Below are 6,141 nucleotides of genomic sequence, written 5' to 3' on the forward strand. Positions count from 1 at the left end.
CTGATCGGTGCCGACTTCAGAGATGGCTGGATTCAGCACACAAATAATGGCCTCAAGAACTTCTTCCTGTTCTTGGTTTTGCTCTCTTCTTGCTTGGCTTTGCGTTCACTTGACTTTTCCCTAAAGCGTGGCAGAGATGAGTACCATTCTCCCAGTCTGGCTGCCCCAGTTGCAATGGCTCCTCTGGTAATTCTCGCAGAAGAGCTACCTGGGTCATGTGTCCATCCTACAATCCATCTCCTGGGCTGGGGACATAGAATCATACCCTGACTGCATAAACCTGGGTTATATGCCCCCCTGTGGGAGGCAGAATTCTAAAGATGCCCTCCCCAGCCTGATTTCCATTGTTGGTTATTCAACTAAGCACTAACCTAGGTACTGCTCTGTGATGGGTTAATTTTCTGTGTCAAATTTGACCCAGATGTTGGGAAAAACATTATTCGGGATGTTTTTGTAAAGGTGTTTTTGGATGAGATTCACATGTAAAGCAGTGGCGCCTGAAAAAAAGCAGATTCTCCTCTGTAGTGTGGGTGGGCCTCATCCAGTCAGTTGAAGGCCTTAATAGAACTAAAGACTGACCTCCTCAGAGCAAGAAGGAATTCTGCCAGCCAACTACATTTGAATTTGAACTATGACTCTTTTCTGGGTCTCCAGCCCACCAGCCTGCCCTGCAGATTTTGGATTGACCAAGCCTCAATAATCCTCTACAAGCCAATTCCTTAAAGTAAATCTGTCCTTCTGTCTCTGTCTCTCTCTCCATATTTTATATGTTTTATATATTTTTTTCTATATATTTACATATATATTTTTATATACATATTATATATGTGTGTGTGTATATATATATATATATATATATACACACACACATATACAAACACACACACACACACACACACACACACACACACACATGATTCTCCAGGACAAAGCCCAGCCTCTGAATGACAGCCAGCAAGGGAGTAGGACCTCAGTCCCACAACCACAGGAACAGAATCTGGCTGACACCCTGAATGGGCTTGCAAGTGATTTACCCACAGAACCTCCAGAAACACACGCAGCCCAGCCAATACCTTGATTTTGGCCTTGTGAGACCCAGAGCAGAGGAGCCATTTGAGCCGACCTAAACATCTGACCCGCCAAACTGTGAGGTCATCGATCTGTGTTATACGGAGCAGCTAAATTTGTGTAATTCGTTACGGCAGGAATTAGAAAACAAATATACCACCCATGGAGCACAGAGCAGGATCAGCCCTTCCCAACAGCACAGAGGCTTACCTTTAAGGCAGGGCTCCCCCCGAATCAGGTGCTGTTCCCAGAAGGAGCAGGAAAGGGTCCTGGACAGGGTCCACCACAGTGTCCAAGCTCAGAATGGACTCCCCGATGCCTGGCACCCTGGCACCCGGCGTCAGGCTCTGACAATGCCCCTACAACCAGGTGGCAGTGGCTTTCTCTGCCCCTGGCACTTCTCCAGCCCCGCCCCTCCCTTCTCTCCATTTTTCTGGCTTCTTCAGTTTTCACCCTACACTACGCAGGCGTCCAGAAAACTCACCCGAGCCTGGCCAGCTCCCTGGGTCAGACATGATGCAGTTTCCATGTAAACCCTCGTGGTGCAGGATCGCTGGAGTTGGACAGGAGGAAGTAACAGGAGAAACGGCAGGTGCTCCAGGTCACGGGATGCCCGGGCAGGGCTCCCTGTGCTGTGTGCTTGGTGGGCACTGCCACCATTAGTCGTTGTCACAGCTCCTCCTCGTGGGCAATAGGATCCCCATTTCTCAGAACAAAAAAAATCAAGGCTCACAAAAGGTAAATCCTTGCCCGCTCTTCCAGTTACAAGTGACAGAGACTAAGTACAACCTCACTTGAGAAAAAGGAGCATGTGTTGGAGCAGGAGACCAGGAAGACCGAGGAGGGGGCTGCCTTCAGGGACTCAGTGAGTCCCTCAGCCTCGCGTGCTCGCTCTCTCTCTCTCTCTCTCTCTCTCTCTCTCTCTGCCTGTCTCTCTACCTTTCTCTCCCTTCCACCCTCCCTCCCTCTCTGTGTGGTTGTTCCTTTCTGTCTCCCATCTCATGAGCGCCCTCCTCTTGGCTTGCTTTATGCCCTCCCCCTGCATACCCCTGGCAGAGATGAAAGTCTGGTTTTATTTGGACAGTAAAATGTCCAGGTGATAAATAACATTTCTCCCTTATGACCAGCGATATGTAAATGAAGGTATTCTATGGTACTTATGGGAAGGTTGCCTAAGGGAAGACAAGCTGACTCCGCTGGAAGGAGCACCTCTTTTCCCCTTCTCCACTTTCTCCTTCTTGTTGCCTAAACCATGGGTGTAATGGCTGGAGCTCTGGCAACCATTTGGGGCCATGACATGAGGCTGGATGTCCATGCCAGTAATATGAGCCCTGGACTGGACACCACAAGGCTTCTTTTGCATGACAAACAAACCAACCCTTGCATGTTTAAACTACTTTTATTTGCAATTTTTGTTAGAGGCAGCCAAACTTAACCCCACGATGCCTGGCCACAAGCAGTTCTGATTTCACATTGTTCCTACTCAGAAACTCCGAGTCAGGGCCCCTGCTCTCTTCACTCCACAGCTGGTATAACATACACACACGACCAGAGAAATGGACAAACCGTGGCCCAAGCCTACAGTTGGTGTGTTTTGTGTTCCTCGTTTGTTTGCTTTTGAGGAGAGGCAGCCAGAGTGGGGTCACATGAGTGGTGGGGGAGGGGGATTTCCCCGAAGAAGGGGGTGGGCTGGCACCCGGGAAGCGATGGGTGCCTACTACAGCTAGCACGTGGGGACTCCCAGTTGGCCTGACCCCCAGGCTGGGCACTCTCCACCCTACTCTGTGGCAGTCTTCACGGGATAGCTTCCCTCTCCAACCTTTCAGGTGTGGACACCATTGAAGGAACCCACTGGGGTCAGCCTGACCTCTTGCAAGGAGGTCCATCTGGAGGCCACAGTGTGTGGAGGCAAGAGGACAAAGGTGTGGAGGACTCCAAGGTCAACCCCAGGGATCGTGTCTCAAGCTGGCCCCGCCCACTACTCTCGGGAGGTGAGTGTGGGTGTTGGAGTCAGACAGAGCTGAGGTCAAAGCCCACCTCAGCCACTGCAGCTGTGTGGCCTTGGGTGACTTGCTTTACCTCTCTGAGCCACCACACCAGTTCCCTCTTTTCTATCTCCCGGTCTGTCATCGCTCCCTCCCTGCCAGTTCCACACACACCTAGGATCCCACCTTCTGCCTCTCACCCTGTCTACCTACCCTCCGAAAGGCCTGCCTCAGCAGCACCCACCCTCCCCATCCCCTTATCTCCCACCCCACACCCCGCAAGACTGAGCCTGGGTTGTGCTAACACTCTCTCCCGGATGCCAGGCCATTCCGATGCGGCCTGAGAAACAATTCAACTTCCAGAAATTCCAAATTACCAAACCTGCAGAACGGACAACGTCTGTCCAGCCCTGAGTCCTGTCCCTGCGCGACTGACCCCCTCAGGCTCAGCAGTGGGAGTCACAGATCAACAAGCCCCGGATTCCTACCCCAGAGCAGGGAGGTGGCAGAAGGTAAGTTCTTCATCCCACTGGAGCCCAGGACACTGCGTTTTCCTAACCTAACCATGCATGCAGACTAAATGCCCCCCTGGGGAGGCAGGGCAAGCAAGACTAAGCCAGGCAAAAAAGTAAACCTTAATTTTAAAATTACTTTCAGGAGCACCTGGATGGCTCAGTTAGTTAAGCGTCCGACTTGGGCTCAGGTCGTAATTTCATGGTCCGTGAGTTCAAGCCCCACATTGGGCTCTCTGCTGTCAGTGCAGAGTCCACTCCAGATTCTCTCTCTCTCTCTCTCTCTCTCTGTTTCCCCCACCCCCACTCATGCTCTCCCTCTTTCTCTCAAAAATGAATAAACATTAGGGGCGCCTGGGTGGCGCAGTCGGTTAAGCGTCCGACTTCAGCCAGGTCACGATCTCGCGGTCCGTGAGTTCGAGCCCCGCGTCAGGCTCCGGGCTGATGGCTCGGAGCCTGGAGCCTGTTTCCGATTCTGTGTCTCCCTCTCTCTCTGCCCCTCCCCCGTTCATGCTCTGTCTCTCTCTGTCCCAAAAATAAATAAAAAACGTTGGAAAAAAAATTAAAAAAAAAAAAGAATAAACATTAAAAAAAATTGGGGGGCACCTGGGTGGCTCAGTTGGTTAAGCGTCCAACTTCGGCTCGGGTCATGATCTCTCGGTTTGTGGGTTCAAGTCCCGTGTCGGGCTCTGTGCTGACAACTCAGAGCCTGTAGACTGCTTCGGATTCTGTGTCTCCGTTGTCTCTCTCTGCCCCTCTCCCACTTGTGCTCTGTCTCTCTCTCTCTCTCTCTCTCCTTCACAAATCAACATTAAAAAAAAGTTTTTTTTTAATTTGAGGGGCGCCTGGGTGGCTCTGTCAGTTAAGCGTCCAACTTCGGCTCAGGTCACGATCTCGCAGTTCTTAGGTTCGAGCCCCATGTCGGGCTCTGTGCTGACAGCTCAGAGCCTGGAGCCTGCTTCGGATTCTGTGTCTCTCACTCTCTCTGCATCTCCCCTGCTCGCTCTCTCTCTCTCTCTCTCTCAAAATAAATAAACATAAAAAAATTTTAATTTTAAATTACAGTTCTTTTATTATTATCTCAATTTTTTATTTTTTATTTAATGTACTGGGTTTTCTGATACATAGTATTTAAACTTTGTTATTTAAATATTTGTTATTTTGTTATTATTTTCACGAATAAGGTACTACATGCTCATAAAAACAAGAGAGTAATGAATAAACTAAAACGTGAGTCCCTGGTAATCAGAGCAGAAGTCAGAAATGTTGCTTGTGCCATCCCTTGATTAAAAATAATAATAATAAAGGAGGAAAACGAGAAACGCAAACACTATCCTTCACTTTGTCATTTGGAGGCGGCTGTGTGGCTGCCCCCTCAGATCACCTCTCCTCATGCTGACAACTGTCCCCAGAGACCCCACCTGAGGGCAGGGACTGGCTGGGATCCGCATCTGTCCCAAGCAGCTAACAGAGGGCCTGGTGGAGAGGAGAGGCTGCGTGTGTTTGCCAGAAAGGAGGAGAGGAGAATGGATAAAAAGGAAAAGAAGGAAGGAGAGGAGACACCCCACTTCCTTGCTAAAACAGAATCCTGGGGGGACCCACAGAGAACAGCTCAATCTGCCTGGAGGGGCGTGGAAGCAGCCAGTGACACCAAGCAAGCAGAGTCTTAAGGAATGACTGGGAACTCTCTAGAACTTGTGGACAGAGAAATAGGAAAGGCAGTTCAAGTGGAAGGCACGGCGGCCATGCAAAGGCACGGAGGCCTGAGAGAATACGGCATATCTGGGCCTTCCACTACAGCCCCAGAGAGGGCACTGGAGAAGAGAGGGGACAGGACAGGAGGTTGAGGACATCAGAGACGAACTTCTGAGCTGGGCCGCGTGGTTAACTTACCCCCTTGATTTCAGGGAACACCCATGACATGCACACTGAGCCTCGGCTGAATTAACCACATGGGCAATTGTTGAACCAGGTCAGGAGGAGGGGACCCCAAGTCTACCCGCTGGAGGGGCAGAAGAGCTGGGCCCCGTTCCCGGCCTAGGCCCCCAAGCGGCTTCTCCTCCCTCCCACTTACTCCAGTCTGGATGTTTTTCTCTGCGCTTGATGAAGTTAAAATAAGCCGTCTCTGGGGTGAATCGCAGGCGTTCAAATTGGATTGGCACGCAGACTTGGAGCAGTTGGTGGCAGGAGCCAGGGGACCCGGAGAGCAGGTTTTCGCTGGAGGGGACATGAGCTTTATTTCCCTCTTGGTTGCTGACAAGGAAGCAGCTGTCCTTCCCTGATTATTTTTACCTCGAGTCACAGCCGTGATGCTCAGCCTCCCCAGTGCCCGCCCGCCTGCCAGGACCAGGTGAAGAGCCCAGCGCCCCGGCCCAGCTCTGCCATGAGCCTCGAGCTCCACCTACTGCTACCTTCACACAGGACCGAAAGCCAGGCCCCTGTCTCAGGTCCAGACACTCCACTCAAAGGTGGGGTCACTGCCTGGAAGCCAGAGAGCAAGAGCAGCCTTAAAGATTATTGGGGACAAAAAAGAAGGAAGGAAGGAAGGAAGGAAGGAAGGAAGGAAGGAAGGAAGG

The sequence above is a fragment of the Panthera uncia genome, chromosome D4 (genome assembly GCF_023721935.1).
Source record: "Panthera uncia isolate 11264 chromosome D4, Puncia_PCG_1.0, whole genome shotgun sequence".
Taxonomy (NCBI): Eukaryota; Metazoa; Chordata; class Mammalia; order Carnivora; family Felidae; genus Panthera; species Panthera uncia.